This window comes from Ursus arctos, unplaced genomic scaffold (assembly GCF_023065955.2).
Source record: "Ursus arctos isolate Adak ecotype North America unplaced genomic scaffold, UrsArc2.0 scaffold_13, whole genome shotgun sequence".
Classification (NCBI taxonomy): domain Eukaryota; kingdom Metazoa; phylum Chordata; class Mammalia; order Carnivora; family Ursidae; genus Ursus; species Ursus arctos.
In genome coordinates, this window is record NW_026622797.1 from 66,447,545 (window position 1) to 66,475,443 (window position 27,899).

General features: G+C 44.0%; 1 protein-coding gene and 1 long non-coding RNA gene across 5 annotated transcripts in view; one reads left to right on the forward strand and one right to left on the reverse strand.

Moving 5' to 3' along the window:
* The window catches only part of LOC123001742 (uncharacterized), a 31,214-nt gene extending 7,541 nt beyond the window's left edge, over positions 1–23,673 (reverse strand). The window contains exon 1 of the long non-coding RNA XR_006410981.3: positions 23,486–23,673. This is a non-coding gene — a long non-coding RNA (uncharacterized LOC123001742). The remainder of the gene's footprint in view (positions 1–23,485) is intronic.
* A 1,434-nt stretch (positions 23,674–25,107) lies between these two features.
* Positions 25,108–27,899, forward strand: part of BACH2 (BTB domain and CNC homolog 2) — a 348,609-nt gene continuing 345,817 nt past the window's right edge. For all 4 annotated transcript variants that reach the window (XM_057311189.1, XM_057311190.1, XM_044388879.3 and 1 more), the window contains exon 1: positions 25,108–25,439. The gene's annotated coding sequence lies outside the window, so the exon portion shown is untranslated. The remainder of the gene's footprint in view (positions 25,440–27,899) is intronic.

Genomic DNA, 27,899 nt, shown 5'->3' on the forward strand with positions numbered 1-27,899 from the left:
ATGATGATACCACTTCAAACTGGTAAAAATTTCTGAAAGTTTGATAATATAATTGTTACCAGGGCTGTGGGGAAACAGCCACTCACGTATGCTAGTGGGACTGCAAATTAGAATAAATCACTATGGATGGCAACACGGCCATCCCTCTCAAAGTAACATGCTTGGACCCGGTAATCCCACTTTGGGACTTTATCCTACAGACAGATACACCTGCACATTTATGACACACTATATATACAAGGTCATTCACTGCAGTGTTAACTGCAGCAATAGAAAAATTTAGAAACAGCCCAAGGGCTTGTGATGGTTAATTTTATGTGTCAGCTTGACTGGGCCACAGAGTGCCCAGATATTTGATCAAACATTGTTCTGGTGTCTCTGTGAGGGTGTTTTTGGATGAGATTAACACTTAAATTGGTAGACTGAGTAAAGCAGATTGCCCTCGCTATGGTGGGTGGGCCTCATCCAGTTAGTTGAAGACCTGGACAGAGCGAAAATGCTGACCCTCCCCTTCATGCAATAAGAGACAGTCAGCTTTTTCTTGCCTTTGAACCGAAATATCTGCTCTTTCTGGATCTCAAGCCCGCCAGCCCTCAGATTGGAACGACACCATCAGCCCTCCTGGGTCTGTAGCTTGCCGACTCACGCTGCAGACCCCAGGACTTTGTCAGCCTCCATAATCACATTAGCCGATTCCTACACACACACACACACACACACACACACATGGTTTTGGGATTTTTCTCTGGAGAACCCTAATACAATAGAGATCAATTAAATAAACTATCATATGCACACTAGGAATAGTACTCAGATATAGAAAAACAAGTGGAGATGATCTGAATGTGATCTCTAGGGCATGCTAAGTGAGTAACAGTAAGGTGCAAAACAAGATACATTATATGCTAACCTTTGCATGAAAGGAGGGATGAAGATATATATTTGTAATTGCTTATATTGAAAAGAAACACAAAAGTAAATAAATGAAATTGTTCTACTGGGGATCAAAGTCAACCAGGATATATACTTGCAAATGAGTACTTTTTCAATACTTCTGGTTTTTAAATCATGTGAATATATTACTTATCAAAAAAAATAATTTAAATTTATAAATCAATAATAGTGTTTCTTTATCGTATAACCCCAATTTCTTTCTTTTATGGCACTACTATTGCCTGAGGTTTTCTTGTTTAGTTATCGGTTTCCTTACTTCCTTCTCTGTAGAACAGGGTCAGCAAATTATAGCCCATGGGCCAAATCCAACCCACCTTTTATTTTGTAGATGAAGTTTTAGTGGTAAACAGCCCTGTGCATTCATTGATACATTCCCAAGTTTGCCTTTATAGTACAGAGGCAGGGCTGAGTAGCTGTGACGGAGACCACATGACCCACGAAGACTAAAATATTTACTATCCAGCCCTTGACAGAAAATGTTTACTGACCCTTGCTCTAGAATGTGAACTCCTTCCAAATCAAAGGTGAAGGCAGAAAGCTTATTCGGTCTTCCCCGAATCCCTCAGCATACTGTCTAGAACCTAGTAGTGCTCATCAATTCCGTCACAGGTTGGGTTTCCAGGGAAATGAACTCTGAGAGGGAGATTAGCAGGTGGGAGGTTTCTTAGGGAATGTTCCCGGGATTTACCTGAGGAATGGGAAGGAGCAGGGCTGGGCAGAGGGAGAAGTCAAGCCTTGGTGCAGTCTCCATGGAATGCCTCCCCTGAACAGGTGGGAAGTTCTGAAAATGGGGTGATCCTTCAGAGCTCTCCAAATGAGTTGAGAGAGCTGGGCCTTTATACTCCCACTTGGATCTGTCATTGGACGAGGGCCAAGCCAGCAGGGAGGTGGGGCCTTGAGGGAAGCATCTATCTTCAGCCAAAACTAATCCTGAAGTGGTACCACCATGTGCCAGTAGCATTCCCCAAAGCTGGGGTCATTGGTATTTACTTGGGGTGGGGGAGAAGTGGGGACCCACAACATAGCATCCATCACAAGGACTAACTAAATAATTGCGTTTGTATGCATCTGCTCCAGTGATAATTCCACCTCACAATACCATTCAGTTGATTTCATTGTCATAATCTTTCTCTGGGCTTTTCAGTATGTCTTAGTTTGTACACTCTCAGAAGCAGACTCTGAGACAACCATGGAGATGGAAGTAGTTTTTTTGTGAGATGCCGGGACCACCAGTAGAGGAATGGAGACAACAAACAGGGAAGGTAAGGCAGTTAATCCACTGCTCATGACAATGTACGCAAGTGCTGCTCAAAGTGGGGTTCCGGGGAGAGTGCCCAATCCGGAGCTGTTCACCACTGAGTTTACAAACAACAGTTGTTCTCAATTCCAGCTCTCCTCATCCTCGGTTTCTGAGCAGAATTAGGTAGAGTTGTTTTTCTGCTCACTCGAAATCATTATCTTTAACTTAAAGTGAGGAGCCAATGCCTGGATGCAAAAGTGATGCGGGTGCCTAAATGCTATAGGGCAGCTTGGTACAAAAATCCTTCCCTTCTGTTTCCTTCTCTCGTAAGGGAACCTAAACACCAGCTTAGATTTTATCAAATGCAAGAGGCAGGTTTGCTTTTTCTAACAACTTCTCCGCTTCTAGGAGTGGCTGACCAGCGGTTAGTTTCATTTCCCTTGCTCTCCTATCATGATCACCATCAACACAAGGAAAACTGAAAGAGAAATACCCGCCCAGAACGTTTCACCCACTCAGAAGATTGCAACCACACGACCATGCTTCTCAATAAGAGGACAGTAATATTCACATTTTTCCAGGAAGGGTAAACTATTTCCCATCACAAACTTAAGTTTTCTATCCTTTGAATCTAGAGATTCTAGATTAAAACAACAGTTCCTATGGGAACAAAGTATCAGTTTCTCTTAGCAACCACTGCACCTTTTATAACATTGATAAACTTGGTTTCAACATGAAACTACTTTCACTAAGAGCTTAATGTTACTGTAAAACCAAGCCTACCATAGTATGATTTAAAAAACACATTTTAAGCAGGATACAGAATTACATACACACAGTGATAAGTATGTACAAAATAACATGTACAAAATAAAACGTACAAAACACAAAAAGATGTCAAAGAAATAAACTAAAATATTAAATTGTTTTCCTCATGTCCATACTTTCTAAATTTTTGCCTTGTGCACAAAATAACTCCAGTGTTAAAAAAAAAAAGGTAACTCTAAACACAACATAATTGGATTTTAAATTAGAGATACAGAATGGAAGTATTATATGGAACTTTAAGCTGGCTGGCGTCAGACGGTTCTCTTCTCACTCTGGTTTCATGACTACATCACTGGATGGCAAAGCCCAAATCACTAACCACTGGTCTGCATGCTCTTCCCATGAAGAATGATGTCTAAGCTTCTTTTGAACCCTAAAATTTAATGATTTTATAATTTTGCTTTCCCACAATAATCTTATGTTGGCAGATGACCCAATATTGGAGCAGTTCATAGACTTTGGAGAGCATGGAAACCACCAGGGAATAACAAATAAGAAGCATAGGTGAGGACGTGGAGCAAAGGAAACACTTCTGCAATGTTGATGGGAATGTAAATTGGTGCAACCACAATGAAAAACAGTCTGAAGCTTCCTCAAAAAAATTAAAAATAGAAGTATCATATAATCCAGTAATTTTACTTGTGGGTATGTATCTGAAGGAAATAAAATCTGGAAGAGATATCTGCCCTCCATGTCCATTGCAGCATCATTTACTATACCCAAGATTTGGAAACAACCTGAGTGCCCATTGGCAGATGAATGGATAAAGAAAAATGTGATATATATACACAGTTGACCCTTGAATAACACAGGCTTGAGCTGTGCGTCACTTATATGTGGATTTTTTTGTAGTACAATACTGTAAATGTATTTTCTCTTCCTTATGATTTTCTTAATAACATTTCCTTTTCTCTAGCTTACTTTAGTATAAAAATACAATATAGAATACACGTAACATACAAAATATGTGTTAATCAACTGTTGATGTCATCTACAAGGCTTCTGGTCAACAGTAGGTTATTTGTAGCTAAGTTTCTGGAAAGTCAACAGTTATATGTGGATTTTTGACTGCAGAGAGGGTTGGTGCCCCTAACGCCAGCATTAGTCAAGAGTTAGACATATCTATATCTCAGCTTTTACTGGGAAACTTTCTCCTCCCGTGAATACGAAACTAGGACCCACTGGTAAGCAAAAAAGAAAAGGCCTCATAGAGGAGTTGCTTCTTGAAGATAAGGAAATTTTAAAAATTCAAAACAGAAATATTTTTACTCGCTGTTTATTGTAAAAAGACAGGGCTTAATTTAATAACCAGAAGAAAGCAGTTCAAGGATTGTATGGTGCTGAGTTTTGATGTAGGGCTGGAATGGGGGAGGTGTTCTTATCTTGGTGCTCATATTGTTCGACATGCGCTCTCTTTAAATGCATCATGGGTTTAAGGAAACACAAGGTATGAAAATCAGAAGGCGTAAAACATAAAGTGGGACATAATGAAACACATTTCAAATGCATTCTTACCTTTACAAAAAGATTATGCACATAAACTTTGAAATAGGAATGTTCCCTTCAGCATTTAAGATATCATTAGTTTGGTAATAATATATTTCTTGATACGGGTGCTGGTTCTATGGGTGTGTTCACTTTGTGAAAATTCGTTGAGGTGTGAACTCATGATCTGTGCCCTTTACAAATAGTATGTTATAATTTAGTAAAAACTTTCCCTAAAAATTCATTCGTTGTAAATAATCCAGTGTGCATAACAGGGATGTAAGTCTGCTATAGCTTTTGTAGATGGCATGCTAGAAAACTCTAAGTGAGGGGGAAAGGGACAGGATAGAACCAGTTTCTATGAGTTCAAATGAGGCCACAGGAGGTAAGAAGGAAGACCAAGCCAAGGAAAAGTGTAATTGACTGTCAGCAAAATGGCATGGCCATGTAAGATGGCCATTTTTAGGGTCAAGTCAAATGTCAGAAAGGACCATTTTTCTTAGTCTCCCTTTTTAAAAAAAGACTAATAAATAAACATACAGACTTGGGCCATGAAGGTAAAAATAAAAGCAACGTAATTTCTCCTGCCACAAGACTGGAACTCCATTTCCAAGAGAAGTAGTGTGCAATCATGGAAGCCAGGATTTGAATATTGAGTTGGCCACTTGCTAGCTGCTTGATGCTGGGCATATTTAAACCCTCTGAGTTTATTCATCTGTAGAAAAGAAATAATGAAGCCTACTTTGTGGGGTTGTTGTAAAGATTAAACAAACAATATATATGAAGTACTGGTCTAGTGTTTACCTCAAACAACAGTAATTATTATTGTTCCTTCCCCAAGAAAAGAAATTCTGAGGAAGAATTGTATTTCCATTTGGAATTATTTAAAATTTTTAAAGGCAAACTGAATGTTTTGGTCCAAAACCACTTTATTTTCCCATGGTACCACTAAAAATATTTTCAGGACCAGTATATAATTTCTATGTGCTGAAAGAGTGTGATTTGGCATTTTTTCCTTCTAGTTTTTGAGAATGATGTGAACACGTAGGCTTCTAAGTAGGTATTGACTGTTGGCGCTTAGGCTCTTGGCAGTTAATATAAACCCTGGATTTACATGGCCTTCAATTTCCTTTACAACAGTTGCCTAAGTAGGATTTATCACCCTTGTCCTGGTGCACACAGGAGGATAGACAAGGTGAAAAGAACAATCAAGCTGGTTAGCTTGTCTTAATGTTAAAATGTTTTTGAGCAAGGACTAGCTTTATTTTTTACCCAAATCAAAATACGAGGATGCTGTGTGTAGACATGCTTCGTCCCAGATCTTAATTTTACTTGTGTATACTTACATAAATATCTAAGAATTTGGGGTGGTTTTTTTTTCCCCCCTGTAAATTACCTCTATGGCAATCATATGTTTTCTGGTTAGCATCAAATAGGTCTATATCTATAAACACTTTGTTAACATAAGCAGAAATCTCTGAACATAAAAACCCTTTAAAATCACACTGGAGTCCAGATCACCCACAAATGCAAGGAGGTTCAAGGGTTGAGTGACAGCCTCTCCTTCATTTGCCCCTCCTGCGGTGATAGTTGAGACTTGGTGAACCGGAACGAAATTGACAAGGGGCAAGCTTGCCATTTCAAGTCTCCCAGATTAAATTGAAGTCTTGTTTTTAATTTCATTTCCTTTTTTATTTAAAAAAAGAACTTGTTATTCACATTTTGAAATTACACTAAAATGTAAGTTAACTGTCCCAGCACTGCCTCTCTGCCTGATTGCTCACTGGATAAAACACAAGTGTATATTCAAAAATAGCCTTGGTGCAGGCAGCTCAACACAACCCGTAACACTGGCTGAGAAGGGCTCTAAGGAACGAAATAACTAGTATCTGGGAATCCCCTACCCAGTGCTATACAAAAAATCACCAAGATTTTTACGCTCAAGTCCACTGCAGTATTGGAAAACAATGGCAGAAGTTTAACCTATATTTTAAGAGGAAAGTATTGGAGCGATGGAATTCGTCTTTGATTTGAGCAAAGACTCAATGCTAATAGTTTTCTGGTTGCTAACCTTGACTCTATTATGGAGCCTTTGTCATTCTCAGTAAGTCTTTGTGACTCAATTTCACCATCTAATAATACAAGCGTGTTTTATCTTCTGTAATTGCAGTACCCTTGAAAACTTGTGTGAACTGAATTGTGGAAAATAAAATTATAAGCTTTGAATATACTAGAAAAAAAATCAGCAGTTTAAGACACCTTGAGATGGATCCTTTAGTCAAGTAAAGAATCCTTTTATACCCTATTTTTTAAAAAATAGATTCAATTTTTAGCTTTATATTCTTTAAAACTAGAGCACATTTTAAAAGGGAAAGCATGGTGATTTTTACAGCATTATGTAATAGGTTGGGCCGAAGGGTTCCCTATCCCTTGGCCTCTCAGGAGGTCTCTGAACATTGACCTTGTTCTAGCTCAGCCCCTCAGCTGCAGTGCCGGGTGGGAGAGCGGGGTGGCCCTGGAGGGCTGTGTTGTTGAAATATGACTTCAGTCAATAAAAAAAAAATCCCTCGGTGTTCTTGGGAGGATTCAGGGAGTGGGAAGAGACAAACTGAGAGATGGAAGGTAAGAAGAGGTAGGACTAGAGCTGGTGAAGGAGATTAGAGCAGAACAGGTAGAGAGCCTGACAGATTTGAGAAACAGAAAAGATGAGTATGATGGAAAGGTGGCGAATGAAGGGGAGAATGCTAGCAAGTCGGGGAGAGGGGCGAGGGCCGGGTTACTACGCAAGGGGCTGTAGACCATGACATGACCCTTGAATTGTACTCTCACCTAAGCGGGAATCCATTAAGGGGGTTTGAACAGCAGAGTCACATGACACCATTCACACTGAAGAAAATCATCTTACTGCCATGGGAAGATAGACTGGAGGTAGGCAAGGGTGCAAGCAAAGACAATGTTTAGGAGCCATTGGCCCTGACGAGCCCAGGCAGGAGAGTCCACAGCCCAGACTAAGGGGGAGGGGTGCAAATGCAGACAAGCACGGATCCGAAATCAATTTTGAAGACAGACTGTCAAATGTGACTGCAAGAGTGAATACAGGGAGGTGAGGGGGAGGGAGGGATCAAGGACAACTTCCTAGGTTGTTCTGGAACGAGTGACTGTGTGTCATTTGCTGTCCCCTTATTTCTCCACAGTCTTTCGGATATAATCTCCTTATTCCTCTGATTTCAGCTGTAACTGTATTCATGATTCTCTCTCTTTGCAGCTTTAACCCCTGTCCTGAAGCCCAGACCCACATTTCCAATCACCTGCTGTACATGGAACACAAATCTCCTTCCTCTTCTTTCTCAATTCCAAAACGTGAGAAATAACACTGTTTTTAAATTTTACCTCCCTCTCTGTTGCTACCCAATGTCCAACTGGTTTCCAAGAACTGAGAGTTTGCCTCCCAAACTACCATTAGTTCTATCCCCTTCTTTTTTCCCCTCCCCTCCTGCCCGGACTGTTAGAGTCTCCGATCTCATCCCCTCGCCACCTATCTCTGTTGCTAATCCAACCAGCACTGCTTCCTGACTGATGTCCCCAAAGTGAAAAATCTAGTCATTTCACCCCAGGCTCAGAAATTATCAAAATTTCCCTATTGATGATGAAATTAAGTGCAAATAGTTATGTCTGGCACTGAAGATCCTTTGCCACATACACACCAGCACATTTTAGGACAGTCCACAGAGGGAGTGTGACATTGTGAACATAGGCAAAGAACAGGCACAAGGGAATGGGTGTTTGGTTGGACATAAGCAGACTGAACAAGATGCCTAGACTGTCCACAGAGTCACAGCTGTTCCTCTTCAATGTCTTGCACAAAAACTGAGCTCATATCAGAATTAGACACATCCCAGCTCAAGAAAAGCACCTCAAGGAAACTAGTGGACCTTGGCTGGTTTTGTCTGCCCAATACGCCTCTTCGTTTCAAGATGGGAATGTGCCAATCATGGTTTCTATCTCCCTTTCCTAAATGATGGGTCCATGGCATGGGCATGTGACCCCGGGGGGGGGGGGGGTGCTGTTTAAAGGCTTGATATACGGACCCTAGAAAAGAAAGTGTTGTTGCCCTGACAAAAATGTCGAACAGTGAGGACCGTGTGAGCCCGAAGCTGTTGGTGATTACCTTTCCCTTCACAGAGAGAGCGCTTGCTTGAGTATGAGAACAACAAAGAGGGAAACGGAGCTGCGAGAGAGCCCGAGACCATATCATCAGAATCTGGGTCTAGCAGTGCCCTTTCCAGTTATACAAGCCAAACAGATATGATAAAAGTGCTGGCAAAGAAGGGACATGTAAGTCATTCCGAGCCACTGTCCTTATCATAGTGAGTCAATGTTTCATTTTACCTCATGCTGTCCTTTGCCTTTTGGTTGCCCTTTTCCTTTTTTTTTTTTTTTTAAAGATTTTATTTATTTATGTGACAGAGAGACAGCCAGAGAGAGAGGGAACACAGCAGGGGAGTGGGAGAGGAAGAAGCAGGCTCCTAGTGGAGGAGCCCGATGTGGGACTCGATCCTGGAACGCCGGGATCACACCCTGAGCTGAACGCAGATGCTTAACGACTGCGCTACCCAGGCGCCCCTGGTTGCCCTCTTCCAATGCCATCTGCCCCAGCCCTGTGCCTCTATTCAAGCCAAGAGAGGGCTGTGTTTTTCCTAAACCTCTCAGCCTGCAAGGGGACATCTCTGTAGGCAGCAGTTGTGGACCCTCTCTGCCTAACCCAAGCATCCCGATTGCACTGGAGTTTGGGGAAGTCCATGCACTTATTTCACTGGCTCTACCCTCTCAGTCATCAAACTGCCACACACGTGGTGTTCCGCAGTGGATTATTTCAACCCTAAATAGAACCAATTAACTATAAAACATTTTGAGCCTTGTTCAAGACAAACTACGGCACTACCACACCACAGAGTTGGTTACAAAATGTAGCCTCATTTATCTGAGATCAAAAGCAAGAGTATTACCACAGACACACACACACACACACACACACACACACACACACACACCACTCCACAAAACTTCAAGTTAGTAAGGTTTTGATTATCTGATATTTTTTTTACAACAGAATACAGAGTGTGTCTATTCAGCTAAAGAACAGGAGTGCTTTGATATGTTCATGATTTTGAATAAAGCAATAATAAAGTGATTTTATTGCATTTGATGCTGCATCTGGGACAGCTTCTCTCTGTACCCTCCTCTTTGGGTGAACATAGGATACCTTTGGATCAGCACGGACTCAGACCATGACAGTTACTAGTTTGGAATACTAAATGTGACATTAGTGGCCCAGTGGCATTAATGCACCTACCAAAATTGCCTGTTTTTCTCTTTCAAAGTAATTTTAGCAGTGATGGGCTACAACTGAGTAATTTCTGATAAGCAATTAGCACATATCAACTCAAGGCTTGTTATTCAAGGTTTTATACTGTTGGTAGAGCTATGGCAGAGGTTACCTATTAAAAAGCATCTGTAAAAAACTTCTATTATTGTGGAAGCAGTGGGCAATATTCAAATGGAGGCAATTCAACCATTTAAATAAATGTGTTTTTAATCATAAAATGTCACTGTTCTACAGACCTGTTTTTCCTATTAACGTGTTGGAGATAATGTTAATGAGATTTAGTTAGCGTTTAAGAGCAGTTGAAGTCTTATTACGAAAGGCAGCCTAAAAGGACACAGCAGTATTCTTCTGAAGCTGTGAATCATTATTTATCTGTGTGAAATTTTATGGTACTTAAATCTACATGGGGACCATCTAAGTGACAAAAACACAGACTTAGATAACAACACAGGATGTCCCCCAAACACTCTTCTCCTCTGTAGTACTTCTCACATCCTGAGAAGAAAAAAAAAAAAAAAAAAAGATAAAACACACCAGAGTTAAAAGTTTTAATGTATGTAAGGGTGGGGGGAGCTGGGTCCCAAGTTGATATTTCAAAGAACGGCTCATTTTAAAAATATGAACGTTATCTGCATCTACTATGTGACTTGGCACAAAGTAGATTCTCAAAACATTTGATGTGTGAATGAATAGAGTGACTTAAATAAATAAATAAATAAATAAATAAATAAATAAATAAATGTATTTGAGATATTGATCACTGTGTCGATCCACCGATAGCACCTATAAAGAGAGAATGACCTGTGCACATAGGTTGCTGGAGGGGAAAGGCCTTGATGACTCGGATTTGTCCCTCATGACATGTTTCCCTTCTCTCCATCCACCCTCCCCACTAACTGGCCCATCCAAGGCGGCCAATCTGTTGCCTGGCCATCAACCTGCGCTAAAAGATAAGTCAGGCCAATCAGATTTCTTCTCTCACAAATTTGAGCTAAGAAAGACCTTGCAAATAAGAAAATAGGCGATAGGAGCTTAAGGTGAAAAGATACACATAAAGATGTCCTGAGGAACAGTCACAACCTTGAAAAGGACAACATTTACTCCTACAATTATTGGGCAACAGAAATTATGAGCCTAAGGGGTTATCTTGGCTGGGCTCCAAGCTGAGACTCAGACAGGCTTGTGTGTGAAGTATGAAGAGCCTCAGAGATTCACTGCCTGTTCACAGAATGTGCGAGGACCCTTCAGTAAGCATCTGACAACATCCCCTGGTTTTGCTGGGGTTGCACCTGCACAAGCATGTCTAACCAGCCAAGGAAGGACAGATGAGTAACAGAGGCTATACTGCAGGCAGCGATCTCGGAATCCCTGAGTGGAAAAAAGCAACGGAGAAATCCAGTAAGGTGGGCTGGAAGAAGACATGAGAGCTTGGGTACTGGGGAAAAAAGAGTGGTTTTAGGTCTGGTGTGAGGCTCTCCTTCACAATCTGACCTTTCCTCCCACTCTGGAGGGGTATACATAAGACAACTGAAATAAGCTGCATTGTTTGCCATGGTACACACCCATCTGCGAATTGCCTAGACCAGAGGAGACTAGAAGAAGAAGGCATTTCACAAGAAGAGAGCAGCACACAAATGAGTAAGTGGATGTCTTGGGGGACAGGGGGCTGGTCAGCTCCACTGGGGAGCAGCTTGGGCATGCCACTGCAATCCTTTAGTGAGGGCTAAAGTGGCAGCCAGAGGGCAGAGCCGAGAAGTTGCGATGGTTAATTTTATGTGTCAATTTAATTGGACTGAGGGAGGCCCAGGGAGCTGGTTAAAAACATCATTTCTGGGTGTGTCCATGGGAACGTTTCTGGACAAGGTTAGCATTTGAATCAGTAAACTGAGTAAAGAAGATCAGCCTTTCCAATGTTCACGGGCACTACCCAGTCCCTTGAGGGCCTGGATAGAACAAAACGGTGCAGGAAGGAGGAATTTGCTCTCTCTCTCCCTGGAGGTGGGACAGTCATCTTCGCCTGCCCCCCCAGACATCAGAGCTCCTGGTCCTTGGACCTTCACATGCCAACTGAATTATACCACTGGCTTGCCCACTTTTCCAACTCACAGATAATAGATTGTAGGTCCTCTGAGCTTCCATAACCAGGTGAACCATTCCTAGAATAAATCTTATATCTATATCTTTATCTATATAGGTATCTATCTCCTATTGGTCCGGTTTCACTAGAGAACGCTGAGTAATACAGGAACTAAACAAGCCACACATACCCTGAGAAGGGACAGAGCTGAGATTTTGCTACTTGGCAAGTAGTAACTATTAACACAATGAATCCAGGGATAAATTGCTCAAGGAAACTCCTGCTAGTAGGTCTGAGGGGACATCAGGGTTTCCCAAGTTAGCAGAGAAAGCTGGTCAGTAGTGAGGAGACTGGAGCAGAGACATTCAGAGAAAAGCAGAGACCACAGAGCCCTTGAGAGACTGACCCAAAGACTATCGACAGCTTTGAAATTCTAGCTCCAAATTGAGTCCATATGTTTCTTAAAATAATTTCCCCCACCCCTTTTTTCCATTGCCTTGAATAGGTCTTTATTTCTTGCAAGTAGAAAAATAATATAATTAAGCAACAAAATTAAAAGATTCAAGATAGAAACAACTCCATCCCTACTTTGACCTCCAAGAAATCACCAAGTTGCTGGTGTTTGCATGTGTGACTGGTTCTCTCTCTCTCTCTCTTTTCTTTTTTTTTCTTTTGTCCCATGTCCCTTCCTTCCCTATCTGCGGGCCTGTCCTGATAACTGGTTCACACTCTTCTTCAGTCGGCATGGGTCATCCTGCCCACTTTTGGTCTGAATCAGGTTTCGGATGGGCCCCAGAGCCACGGAAAGTATAGCTAATCCAGCACTCTGGATGCTCAAGACGCTTCACTGGTTGCTGTCATACTTGTCATCTCATTGAATCTCTCGTGACTGCCCAAGTAGAGTTATAATCATAGTTTTAGCAACGAAGAAACAGGTGCATCAAAGTTAACTGAGGTGTTTAGGAAGTTACAGAGCAGAAGTTAGAACACAGGACTCCAGGATGCCACAGCCGGTGCTAGTTGTACCAGAGAGAGAGTCTCAATGCAATTTCAGGAGTGAAAGGATCTAGGTTGACCATGGAGAACTGACACCTACATGCTGCGGACTGCATGTTGCATTAGCAAGGTGGTGTGCCTGGGCACGGGAGAGGGGAGGAGAAAAAAGTGGTAAAAATGCTGCAGAGAAGAACTGCACAGGACGTGGAAGAACAGGAGAAGCAAAGAAGCAAAAGAAGACTGGCAGATAAGGTGGCAGCAGAGTGGGCAATGTTCCATAGAGATGACAGAGGAAGTGGAGGATGTGGAAGCCCTTTAAAGAGAATGGTAATCTCATTTTCCACCCCCCACCTTAAAGCTACCTGCCAACAATGCTGCTCTGTCCCTATTCCCTACTCTCACCAAAATAAAAGGCACAACCAAAATTAGAACAAAGTAAGGCATCAAAACTAAGAGCCGGTTGAGTCTCGAAAGCATTCTTTGGCATTTTGTCAGCAATAGAGTATGAGTTTCCATTTTTAATTTTGGGAAATTTCATATTGCACAATTTACTATTTCCCCCACAGCTGCCAGTACTATTTGCCATCCATTTGGTATCTGGACCAAACCCAAGCATTTACTGGCAGAGGCTGCTTTTACTGGTTCAGGCAGCATTGTGTATTGGTTGGGAGAACAAGCCCTGGAGTCAGTCTTCATGAGTTCAAATCCTGCCTCTGATACTCGCTGGGGATGCATCTTTAGGAAAGCTCTCCACTCCTCTGTGCCAAGTTTCCCACTTCACAGGGTGGTTGTGAAGATAAAAGAGAGTAACCAACGCTCTTGGTTTGCCCAGGACTGAAAGGCTTTCCCAGGATGCTCCATTTTCAGTGCTGAAACTGGAAAGGTCCTGGGCATCCTGGAAGGGGTTGGTTACCCAAGGATAAAATAAAATATTGCAGATAAAGCACTACGAACAGTGAGTGCTCAACAACTGTTAGCCACTGATTTGTAAAACCACTGAGAATGTGACCATTGTCACGGTCACTGTTTCCCCTGGGGGTCTGGAACTAGGGCCCCAGTCTTTTCTGAAGGGCAAGACCACTTCTATTCCTCCAAAGCCCTGGAATCACTGGAATCAGGGCAAAGATGAGGATGGTATGCCCATAATGACAGTGAAGTCTGTGCACAGAGGGAGGATGAGCCAAACTCCAACCTCTTCTTCCATCATGGAATAGTACCAGGAGTTCCCCTCCCTTCCCTAAAGATCTCCCCACTCTAGGATGGGTCTGCCTGAGCCATGCCGGCCATATGGCCGGTCTGCACTGCCAGTCAATAGATAGAACTTGATCTACTGAGAGAAGACTTCTGATCTTTGGAGTCAGATTTCCCTTCAGGACACCCTGAGTCTCTCCAGGAGTTCCAATTGCATTTCTGAAGGATGAAAAGGCCATTCCTGTGCACTCTGATCTGACATCCTGGGAGGTGCCATTTCTTGCAAATTCCTTAAACATTTTATCCCTCAGGGACTTATGACTTTCTTCACTGCCTGGTCTCAGATACAGAGGAGAATGGTGTACAAAGGAAGCACTTTAATGCAGGGCTTAAGTACTGAGGGATTCTAGACTGCCTAGGTGTGATCATGGGCAACTTATCCTTTTTAACTAAACCTCAGCTCCTACATTTGCAAAGTTGAGATAGTGATTGCTAGGATATAGTAAGCACTTACTATGTGCTAAAGCAATTGACATACAATATCCTTTTTTTTTCAAAGATTATTTATTTTAGAGAGTGAGAGCATGGTGGGGAGGGGCAGAGGGAGAGGAGAGAGAATCTGTCAACGAAGTTTATCCTGACCCTATGCCCACGTCACTGAATTGCTATAAGAAATAAAGTAGCTTATACAAAGATGTGTAGCATATAGTAAGCACTAAGTAAATATTAGGTAATTTTTTTAAAGGGAGGAGGACTCAAAAGACAGTCAAGGTAAATGATTCAGCCTCAGTATACTCTTTATTCACATATAAAAATAGACAGTAAGTCTACTGAACCAGCCTGACACTACTAGAAAAAATTAACAAGTATTTATTTAACATGTACTTAGTGACTACTGCTACACAGAGGCCTTGGGGTACAGCTGTGGGCAAAACCAGACACTGTTTCTACACTCCTGAACCTTCTAGCCCAGAGAGAGATAAAAATTGAACAAATCATTCCACTCCAAATAGGAAAAAAGAAAATAAACAGTCCAAAAAAGATATTAAGAAAACAATTCTATTTACAATATCATCAAAAGAATAAAATACTTAGGCATAAACTTAAATAAGGAGGCAAAGAATTGTACACTTGAAAACTATAAAATGTTGCTGAAAGAAATTAAAGAGGACACAAATAAATAGAAAGGCATCCTGTGTTCATGGATTGAAAGACTTAATGTTGTTAAGACATCAATACCACATAAAGTGATCTATAGATTTCCTGCAATTCCTATCAAAATCCCAATGGTAGTTTTTGCAGAAAAGAAAAATCCATCCTAAAATTCATATGGAATCTCAAGGAACCTCAAAGAGCCAAAACAATCTCGAAAAAGAAGAACAAAGTTGGAGGTCTCACACTTCCTGATTTTAAAACTTACTACCAATCTACAGTAACCAAAACAATGTTGTACTATCACGAAAACAGACATATACACCAATGGAATAAAATAGAGAGCCCAGAAATGAACCCTTGTACATATGGTTAAATGATCTTTGACAAGAATGCCAACACCATTCAATGGGGAATGGACAGTCTTTTTAATAAATAGTGTTGGGAAAACTGGATAACCACCTGCAAAAGAATGAACTTGAATCCTTACCTTACACCATATATGAAAATTAATTCAAAATGGATCAAAGACCTAAACATAAGAGCTGAAACTATAAAACTCTTAGGAGAAAACATAGGGGAAAGCAGGTTGAGATTGATCTTGGCAATGATTTCTTGGATATGACATCAGCAGCACAGGCAACAAAAGTTTTAAAAAACAGACAAACTGGACTACCTCGAAATTTAAAACTTTTGTGCATCAAGGGACATAATCAACAGAGTGAAAAAGCAACCTACAGAATGGGAGAAAATATTTGCAAATCATGCCTGTGATTAGGGGTTAATATCCAGAATATATAAAGAACTCCTACAACTCAACAGCAGAAAACCCCAAATAACCTGATCAAAAAAAAGGGGGGGGGGCAAAGGACTTGAATAGACATTTCTCCACAAAAGATATACAAATGCCAACAAGTACATGAAAAAAGTGCTCAAGGGCACTAATCATTAGGGAAATGCAAATCAAAACCACAATGAGTTACCACGTCACACCCATTAGTATGGCTACTATCAAAACACAGAAACAAAAATAAATGTTGGTGAGGATGTGGAAAAACTGGTACCTAGAATAGTCAAATTCATAGAGACAGAAAGTAGAAGAGTGGTTGCCAGGGGCTGAAAGTGGGGGAGACTGGGGAGCTGCTGTTTAATGGGTCTAGAGTTTCCATTTTACAAGACAAAAAGAGTTCTGGAGATTGACCGCAAAACAATGTGAATGTACTTAACACTACTGTACACTTAAAAATGGTTAAGATGGTGAATTTTATGTTATATGTGTTGTACTATAATCTTTAAAATAAATTTTAAAAGGAAAGGGGAATATAATTGTAATGGATGCTGCAAAGGATTAAGGTCCAAGGTTCAGAGAGTGGATCTGACCTGGGGAGTGGTGAGGGAATTTTCACTTAGTGGAGAGCAGGATGAGTAGGAGTTTTCTGGGGAAGAAAAGAGGCAAAGAAAACAGTATCTGCAAACTCCTTGCGAGGTGAGACACTTTCATTTACTTGGGATGCTTCTGTTAATTATCAACTAAGTACAAACACTTGTTTCTACCTGGTTATTTCTCTTTCTCTCTCTCTTTTAAAAATATAACTTATAAAGATTGCACAAATCCTTAATGAATCCTCAGTGAGTTGAGCACCAACACATCGAATCAAGTAACAGTCAAACAAGGTATTGTCATGCTTCCTTTTCCCTTTTGCCCTGAAGCCACTGGTGGGGCTGGGGGCTAGGAGACATCAGCAGGGAGCTGCCCCACATGGAAGAAGACTGAAGAGATATGACAACTATGTGTAACCTGTAATCCTGAATCCGATCTTGGGCCAGAAAGCAAAAAGAGATATTGTTGGGACAGTTGGTGACATTTGAATAGGGTCTCTGGATGGAATGGCAGTGTCATATGGATGCTAAATTCCTGATTGGGCTGTTATATTGTGGTTACACAGAACAATGTCATTGCCTTTTAAAAATACATGTTCTGAAGCATTTAGGGGTTGGTGGACATCCCGTTGAAGACCTTCTTTTAAATATTCAGAATAAGAATAATGATGACTGTGTTTGTAGACAGAAAGAGAAGAAAGGGAGTACACAAATGTATTACGATATTAACAACTGGGGTATCTGGATGAAGGTGATATGGGAGTTCTGCGTCTTACTCTGGCAACTTCTCCAGAAATTTGAAATTATTTCAAGATAAGTTATTTTTCAAATTCATTGTCTATGATTGAAACGAGCCCACGGTGAGGCAGTCACAGAGGTGAGATCAGAAATGAAGACATGGGGGCGCCTGGGTGGCACAGCGGTTGAGCATCTGCCTTTGGCTCAGGGCGTGATCCCGGCATTCTGGGATCGAGCCCTACATCAGGCTCCTCTGCTGGGAGCCTGCTTCTTCCTCTCCCACTCCCCCTGCTTGTGTTCCCTCTCTGGCTGGCTGTCTCTCTGTCTGTCGAATAAATAAATAAAATCTTAAAAAAAAAAAAAAAAAAGAAGAAGAAATGAAGATATGCATTTACTCTATCACTGAATTTGAAAAAGAAAAGTTTGAGAGAAAAGAATTTCTGGTGTTCATTTAGCTCTCTCCAGAATGAAGTATGCTATCCTGCAAATAACCCACCAGTGGTTATAATAAATTACTAATTAAGCATTCTGATTCAGCATCCACTCCGGGTAGCATGAATTGGTCACCAAGTCTGGGAACACAGGTCCTTTCTCTGAACCATGGCCTACCAGCAATCCCGAGACATGCTCTATAACAGCCCACCTCCCTGACCCGCTCTTTTCGGGTTCAGAAAGTTGAGGATGGAGGAAGCCTACCGATAGGATGTTGCCTGAGACGACGACAGACGTGGGCAAAGCTGTAAATCTAGAGGGTGCTGAAGTGAAACTGGAATAAATAGTACACCTTGATGTTTTCACCCAACTGCAAGATCACCAAAGGCCCGAGCCAAGTCTGGGCGTGAGTCGCTGGCTTTCCGCACGCACCCACCACCTGGAACACACTGAACTGAGCTTCTCAGTGTGGGGTGCTGTGGGAGATCTAGGTGGGAAGCATCCTGGAAAAATGAAGACAGATGAGGCCCAAATCTCTGCCATTCGCACAGGCGCTGCGCCTGCTGTATACACGCGGGGAGAGGACAGCTGTGCTGACCGACACGTAGCTGTTACCAGTGTTCAGGTTGGATGCCCTTGTGTAATTCTATCACATAAACAGGTTTTTGTTTTTTTAATAGATTAGAAACTATATATATTTTTTAGGAGGAAATTGCTATAGAGTTAGTGAACTCAATTCTGTGCCCCTCAAAGAATCATTAGCTGGCTTGAGAAAAACAATTTAATGTCAACATTTTTGTTAGAATAAAATCATCAAGACTCTCTTTTCACATAATTTGAACATTGTCAGATTACTTCTGTCTACAGCCAAACTTTTTCAAGCTTCTTTGAGCAGAGATATGTTGAATGCCCATCCACATTTGCTCCTCTCTGAATCCTTCCCAGCCTTGACATTTGACTCAAATTTGCCTTCTCCGTGAAACCTTTCCTGGCTGCTCCAGCCCTCATAAATTTTTTCCCCCTCTTAACACCTACAACACTTAAGTTCTTATTAGAATTTAATTACACATGTCTTGAATTTTATAACTTTTATTGGCTTTCTTTATTAGAGAAGTAATACATTTATATTAGAGAAAAAATTTTAAAAACCAGTTAGGCACAAAGAAAAACCACTCATAAGCTCTTCATCTTGAGAAAACCACTTTAACACTGAATACCCTTCCAGACTTTTTTCTATTCATGCTTAGACAGTGTTTCCACTTCTGGGATCATACTGTGTCACAAATTGTTTTCAAAATGTACTAATAAAACATTAAAATGCCAATACACATACTTCTTCAACATAATTTTGGATGAATCTCTGGTACTCCATTTTATAGATGAACCACAACTTAGCCAGTTTTCTGCTGTGAGGCATTTACATTTTTCCATTTAGTTTTTGCTGTCATATATTCAAAAAATCTTTCTGTATACTCTTAATTTTAACATTAGTAAAATTCCAATAAATAGGATTTCTACATAATAATTTTAAATATTATTAATTATGAGTAACCACTTTAAATAATAAAATTAACTACAAAGTCACCGCATATGTCATTTGTTTCATTTATATTAGTTTTGACCACCTGCCTAGATTTTTTTAAGTTCATTGAGGATAGGATCCAATGTTTTCCAATTTTTCATCTCTCATCAGCATAAGAGATATCCATTTGTGCATATTAAAGAATTGTTTTATTTCACTTAAATTTTTATATAAGAGTGGCATCAATTCTTTATTGTAGAAGCAGATCTTGGGCTAGTCACTACAGACAGTGACGTAAGAACATCCTCTCCTCTTAAGGACACTGAGATGATTTGTGGGGGGAAGTTAAAGATGGGACAAATAAGAGGAATGGGTCGTTACAAAGAAAAAGGCTGCCAGCCAAATTTCACAATAACTAGAGTAAAATTTTTGCATGATCCTAGTTACTTGGGAAAATTACAATGCTCTCCAGGTTGGAACATACTGATATTTTTCAAAACTTGTATGAGATGTTCTACAAAGAGAAAGAACTCTTCTTGACAGTGGCATGTCCGTCCAGCTTGAGCAGTGACCCTCAAATCTCCTCTCTCCTACATCACTCCGCACTAGACCACACCTTTCCTCTCTCCTCCCCCTTCCACACTTTTCCCTCCTCCACCATCAGTTGATCATCTGGCTTCGAGTCCTTTCACAATCAAAGTCGGAATCACTCACACAGGGACAGCTCCCATTTCCCACCACCACAGTCCAGCCTCCCCACACCCCAGTACCTGAGCTGCCTTCTCTCCCGTTGATAGGGATGAACGGGCCCTACCCAACTCAAGAACTTCCCTCCAGAAGTTATAAATCCCTCTGTCTGTTCATCAGCAGTTTCCCCTCTTGCTTGGATTATTCCCTCCAATGACCTTTCATTTCTCTCATTGCCCGCTGCCCATTTCCCCATCTTCACTTTCCCAGCACAGCGAGGGAGTGGTCCGTATCCACTGCCTCTACTTCCTCTCCTCCCACGCTTGCTCCAATCCACTCCAGCCAGGGGTGGTCCCTACCACTCCCCTCTATCAAAGACACCAATATCCTCCAGGTGACCAAGCTGAAAAGTCGGCAGCATTGACATAATTGATTACTCCCTGATTCTCAAAACATTGTCCTTCACTTGGCTCCAATTCTCTCTCTCCTTTCCCTCATTGGCTGCTGTTTCTCAGTCACTTTGGCCAGACCTCCCTCACCTTCTTCATCCGCTAAACTCTAAATGTTGGAGTGTCCCAGGTCTCAATCCTCAGACCTCTTTTCTTTTCTCTTCTCTCCTCTACCCATGTTCCCAGATTCTCTGTGCTGATGACACCCAGATTTCTATCTCTAGTCCAGACCTCTCTCCTGAAGTCTAGGTTCTCATGTCTCATTGCCTATTCAACTTTTCCACTTAGATGTCTGATGGGCATCTAAAATTTGCTACATCCAAACCCAAATACTTGAGTTTTCCCTCCATATCTGCTCCTCCTGTAGCCTTCCCTATTTCACTAGATGGAGTTTCCATTAACCAACTGTTCATGTCCAAATCCAGAATTCCCTTTGACTTCTCTTTCTTTCACATTCCACAACTGAATCATCAGTAAATCCTGTCTGGTTTACTTTGAATATATATCTAGATTCCATTTATAGTCATCATTGTTGTCCAAATAGCCATCAGCTCTCTCTTAGGCTATCTCAATAGCCTCAATGAACTCCTAATAGTCTGTACTTCCACACTTGTCCTCCCCTTCCACTTTACAAACAGAATAATCTCTTAGGAGTCAGGGCCAGTCATGCCCTTTCTCTACAGAAACCCCTAAAAATGTCTTCTCATTTCACTAAACTATAACCCTGCTGGCTATCCCTCTGGCATCATCGCCTGCTACTCTCCTTCCTATTCTTCTGTATCAGGCATCGTAGCCTCTTGGCTATCTCTGGAGCATGCCAAGTCCTCTCTACCTCAGGGTCTTTGCACTTGCTCTTCTCCATATTTGAAAAGCCCTTCCTCAAGATAGCTTCAGAACTTGCTACCTCACTTCATTCATATCTCTGCTCATTCTCATCAGGGACGCCTTCCTTGCCCCCACTACCCTATCAGAGAATGGCCCCACCCCTATCCCTCCTGAGCTCCTTTACATACTCTGTTTGCTTTTACAACACTGTTCACTCCCAGATATTATAACATACAACTTGGTATTATATAACTATATATATATTATTGTATATAGTTATGTACATATTTATATATTATATACTACACACACACACACACACACACAGGCTCATTGTCTGTCTCCCTCTTCCATCCGCACCTCATCACTAGAATAAGAATTCAACATCCCAGGGGCGCCTGGGTGGCACAGCGGTTAAGCATCTGCCTTTGGCTCAGGGCATGATCCCGGCGTTCTGGGATCGAGCCCCACATCAGGCTCCTCTGCTATGAGCCTGCTTCTTCCTCTCCCACTCCCCCTGCCTGTGTTCCCTCTCTCGCTTGCTGTCTCTATCTCTGTCGAATAAATAAATAAAATCTTTAAAAAAAAAAAAAAGAATTCAACATCCCAGCTTTCAGAACAGTGCCTGCCACAAAATAGGTGGCTCAAAATTTGTTGAATAAATTACCAAAGTTATTCAAATTTCATCAGTTCTTCTAAGTGTCACCTGTGTGGTGCTGAGCTGAAGTTTTATGGTTTAGATACTCTTCAGAACATCAGATTTTGTAATAATAAACCCTCCTCATAATTCTGAGGAATTTGACCAATGAGTAGAACTCAGTTTCTTCCTAACTGAGCTTCCTTCGATATATTTGTTCCTCCTGGTTTTGGCATTCTCCCCCTCTAAACATCTCACTCTTTTCTCTCTCATTGGACATTAATTTTGTCCCATTACATCTTGTTCAAGGTACCACATTTAAAATTCTGCCTACTGTTCTGCCTAAGGGAAACCATTATATCTTGTCAACATCATCAGATCCTCTAATTGGATGCTAGAGAGCAAGAAAATCAAGGACTTGTGAACCGCTCATTTTTTGCTTCTGTCTTCCTTTGCTCATTTTTGGTTTCCTGAATAATTCTTCCTATCCTACTTTACAAAAGGAGATTTATAGAAATAATGTTTACTGATTTCCTATCCTACTTTACAAGGAGATTTATAGAAATAATGTTTACTGATTTCAGTGCTATGGTACAAAGTTATTATCCCTGGAAACCATATCCTGCTTAGAAATGTATCACAGATGAACCCATATTCTGGATCAGTGCACACATGTAATTATACGGGGGGGGGGAAGTATATTAGAAAATGTTGAACATTGCAGACATGGGAAATAAATTGACCTCTACTTAAGTTATTGCCATGAATATACAGAGGGAAGAACCTGCATCTGTTTCACATTGTAAATGCCTGAAGTGTCCACAGCAGCACCATAAACCCAGGGAGTGGCCAGCAAATACTCACTATAAGGGTGCTAAGGCCGTCCATAGTCTAACCTCTCAGGTAGTACGTTAAGAGTGTCCAGTACTAATTTCATATCATTCTGAATATGTTTTATAGGCTTTAATTCAAGTAACCTGCTTCTAACTATTGAAAAGGAAATAACTAACTCCTTACTAGGCTTCAAACTCCTCAAAGGCAACGGTTTTGTCTTATTCACAGCCACAGAGCCACATGATTGCAGTACTGGACATGACTTTAGAGGTCAACTCGTTCTAATCCAACCACCTTGAATGACTATCACAGTTGCGTTTGGTTTTTTCATCTCTAACTGCTGTCTCATCTCATGCGTGAGAATTTCAAATGAAGCAAACTCCAGTCTGAATCGTTGGCGAGTAGACTAACTGAAATGACCTAACAGCCTTTGTTGGACCCATCTGGGACCAGAAGCAACGTGACAAATCAGCTGGCAGTAGCATCCCTCTCCTTCCCCCTCCACATCCCACACCAACGTGCCCAACTCCTCACAGCTGAGCAGTCACGGCCTGCCAGTAAAGAAGTGAATCTGCATGGCCCTCACAGGGAACTTCTCAAGCCTGGCTCTAGAAAAACATCGACTGGTGCTGTTAAAACGCACAAAGTGATGGCAGTGGCGCTCGTACTTACAGGAATGACGAATGCAGAAACATCACCATCCGCAAGACTAAGAACTGGCCTTGCCAGGGCAGACGGGAAATCAGTCTTCTCCGTCCTGGCTAGGGCGCCAGACAGGGACCTCAGAAGTAGGGTGTTCTGTCAAAAGGGGCACCAGACTCAAAGTCAGGAGACTGAGACCTGCTCTAAGCTCTGAGGCTTCTCTTCATCTGGAAACCGTAAAAGCTGGCAGAGAGAAACTCTTGGTGTGGTTCTAGACCTACATGAGAGTGCCTGCAATGCTGTTAGAAAAATCAGCTTGGCCCCTTCAGCTTCCTTTCGTCCATCTCTTAGCTTTCCACACAGACGGTCAAAATGGGGCCTTTTAAAACTCTGCCCTCAGAAGAAGGTGGTTCAGAGTAACACTTGGGCTGGTATCACAAGACTCCCAGGGCAATGCTTCACTGCTTCCTCAGCATATGCCAGTGCCCATTTTACAGGGGGGATTTATGATCCTTCTCTCAGTAGAGCGAGCCAAAGTTTTATAATATTCATTAAAAATCAGCACCACATGTAATAATATGGAATACTGCCGGTACACAAGGGGGCCAAGTTATAGGTGTTCAGGGAAACGTGGCAGAATTTCTTGGCCTTGGCAGGGGTAAAGTTGCAGGCACCAGCACTGCACTAACACAACCTTCTTTTATTGCAAATGTTCGTTCAGTCTAAGTCCTAATTACTTTCTGTAAAATCCTCACCACCATCAAGCTTTCTTCTGACAGGGCAGCCACACGATGGCCTTAAAGTACAGCAGCAACACCCTGGCAGCCTCCAGAGTAAGAGGCAGGGGAGAGGCTGGAACGCAGTAGGAGTTGGGGCTGAAGCTGAGAGAGAGGCTTTTCATTTACACTTCGCAACTGCTCTCGTCCTTTTTAAAACAAGTCGTGGGGGCTCACAGACTCGCTCAGGGGGACCGTCCGAGGCCCTCGGGTGAAGGATTCAAACGTCCACACGGCTGGTGGGTCGGAAGCTACCCTTCCTCGCCCCACCCCCACTCATGAGGGGGCCCGGTTAGCTTCGTGGGGGCCCGCGGGGCACCTTTTCCCGCCCCTCCTGGGAAACGCCAGACAACCCAGGAATCCCAGGTCACGACGTCTGGCTTCTCTTCCTGGGGGTAGGGCCCTGGGCTCTGCACCCCTCCCCACGTGCCACACCAGCCCTCACCACTCCCCCCACTCCACAAGCCCCCAACCCTTGCCTTTCAAAGCCCTTGCGAGTCCCGAACAAGGCCGGACCCAGCCAGGCGGTCAGGAGCAGGGGGCTCTCCCCGCCGCGCGGCTGCACAAAGCGGGGAGTGCAGCGGCGGCTGAGGCGCGCCCCCTCCCGCGAGCCGTCCGAGCGCGCGCGCCCGCCCCCACCCTTCGCCCCCCACCCCAGCCCCCGGAGCGCCATTCGCGGAGCGGCTTACGCTAGTCGCCAGGCGTACGGCGCCCCAGCGGCCGGGGAGGTGCGCTGCCCGGCTCCCGTAAAGTTATTGTGAATGGGGAGCGGGTGACGTCAGCGCCGAATGTCAACAATGTAGCGATTGAGAGTGTGGGCGTTCCGGGGAGAGCGCGAGCCGCGCGGCGCGGAGCAAACAGCGCCGAGCCGCCGCCGCCTCAGCAGCAGCAGCAGCAGCGACCGTGCACACCCGCGCTGCGGTCGCAGCAGCGCTAACGTGAGCGCCCGCCGCCGCCCTCGCCACCCCGCCTGCCTACTCCCGCTGCCGCCGGGCTCTCGCTTTCTCTCCGGCCTCCCCTCGACCCTTCCCCTCCCCCTACCCGGCACGCTCGGGGGGCTGGGAACGAGCTACCATGTGATGTGCGCCCTCTCGGTGAGCTTTTGGTGACCCCCGAACTGCCCACCGTGCCGGCTCCCTGGAGGGGGCTGCAGGCTGGGAAGACACTGGGAAGAGAAGGCGGAAAAGGACGCAAAGTTCTCTGGCGAGGTGAGTCCCCGGGCCCGGGTCCCGGGCCCCAGCGCCGGGCGGGGCGGCAGGGCAAGTTTGCGGGGGGCGCGGGTGCGCGGGGCAGGCGGGGAGGCGTGGGGAAGCGGCGCGGGAAGGGAGCCGCGGCCGCCCGGCGCGCAGCCGCCGGTCGAGCGCCCGGCCCGCTTTTATGGCATTTTCTAGGAACGGGAAGGGGGTGGGAGCCGAGCCGGCGGACGCGCGGCGGCGAATGTGCGCTCTCTCGTCAGGCTGTTTACGGCAGGCGAGGCGGCATTGTATTTTGCTCGCGTCGACGGGTGTTTTGGAACAGCAGGGGGAGGAGGAGCAGAGGGTAATAAGTCAGGCGTGGGGAGGGCGGGCTGGAGGGAGGCGCGCGTCCGCGCGAGCCGGAGCAGCTGTCAGACCCACGGCCCTGTTCCCGGCCCCCGGCCCGCGATCCCAGCGCCAGGCCCGGCGGCCTTCTCCTTGCCCGCGGCGTCCGCGCCTGGGGCTGCTCCGCAGGGACTGCGGCCGCCGCGCCTTCGCGCTCAGCTGTCAGTCGCCGCTGGGTAGCTAGGACCTCCGCGACTGGCGCGGCTTCCAAGCCCAAGTTTAGGGTCCCGGGAAGAGGCAAGCTGGGGGCCTCACAGCGCAGACCGCGGGAAGCGCGCTGGGTGAAATCCCTACTAGCAAATGACCGTGTTATCGGAATGCGTCCCTGGGAGCTCCAGCCATGGGGCTCCGTGCCTTCAGACTGGGAAACATTGCACCTTCCTCCCCCCAGGATTCTACACGAAATCAAAGTGCAACACACACACACACACACACACACACACACACACCCTCTTCATCCTCCCCACACTTCAGTCTCCAAGCTCCACCTAGGAGAGGAGTTTATCCAGGAGACGCCTCTCCACCTCCCCACGCCAAGGCTCCCTGTGATCGCTCCGTACTCCTTCTCTCACGGGTGGGTGCTCAGTCGCCCAGTGCCGTTGGAGAGGGCGGCGGGCGGCGCTCATGGACTACCCCAGCTGCCCGCGAGAGGGGACTCGAGTGAGCATCTCGTCCACCTCGGTCTGGCCGAGGATTTGCAGGAACTCGAACCGTGGGAGGAAGCGGGCAGGGCCGAGTGTATGCATGTGAAAGGGGCGCGTACCCTCGGCTTCGGGGGTTGTGGACGTGCCGGGTATCCCCAGCACCTTCTCGCGTGTAGGCGAGTTTGACAACTTGGGGCAAGTTCCGGTGTCGGCGCTGTCCTGATGGTTTTGTCTGTGGCCGGAGAAGGCGCGCCTAGCAGCTCTCGCGCCTGGTCGCCGCGGTCGCTGCGACCTGTGGCCCCCGAGAAAGGGGAGGGACGAGGGCGCCCCACCCCCTACTGAGCCGCAGACTCCCGGCGGGCCCGCGGGTAGCGACACGCGGCGTTCCTCGGTTTTCACCTTCGCTGCCTAGTGCTGCAGTCGCACTCTGTGTGTAAATTTCATCTGTTGAGCGTATTTAACTAAAAGGGTAATTACTTTAGATAAAAATCCTTTTCTGCCTAGTGGGAACCTTGGCGGAGATGATGCCTAATGAGATATTTTGCTTTTGTCTGTTTAGAGTAAAATTAGAGATGTTAAGTCTGATAACGGTTTTCTCAGATCATTAAAATGTAACATGTAGGAAAGGCATGTCGAGCCGCGAAGCTCTGGCTGACATAAAAGAAGCTGAGCGTGAAAGGCTGCCACTCTTTCGGTGGAGAGGGCTATTTTGGTAAGGCAGCGGGCGTCTTGCTTAAAATGTGAGATTGCCCCACCCTGGTTCTCTGGCAGCTCCGGAGTAAATGGCATTTTTCATTCTTGCAGGTAGTAATAAACGTGAGTCAAAATGACATCTTGTTAGAATTAGTCTTTAGTCTGTAAGAGAGATTGCTAAATTACAGTGTTGCGCTCAAACTGCTCCAGTGAAAGGTCTGTCAGCATTTCCATTATAAATTCAGTTTTTCAGGAGTTTATAATTTCACCACAAAACTTGTGGTGGCTGAATTGTTTTTCCCTTCCAGTGTTCTGGTTTAGAAAATACATTGATTGCCCAATTCTGCCCTATTTGCTGTTCCTGAAACTTGGGATGTCATTCAAAAGGGAGGGGGGTCCCCAAAATGGAATACACAACCATGGAATAAAGTACTTTTGTTAGAACGCACTTTATTCATACAGAGCAATATTTTCATTTTGGATTTTGGAAGCCTTTAGGTTTGACATCTGGTAATCTTAAGTGTGTTAATTCCTCTGGTATCTGTCGATTCTGCAGGTGGATCGAAATGTCAGTTTGTATCGTCTATGCCAGGATTACATGAAAAAACATTCTCTTCATACATGTGTATGTCTGAACTCTTAGCTAAATTATGAATACCCTTGTTAGTTACTTTTCTGTTCTTTATAGGTTGCATGTGAGGATGTGCATAGAGAAGAAGGGGTAAGGCAGAAAGGGAGGGAGGGAGTTGGA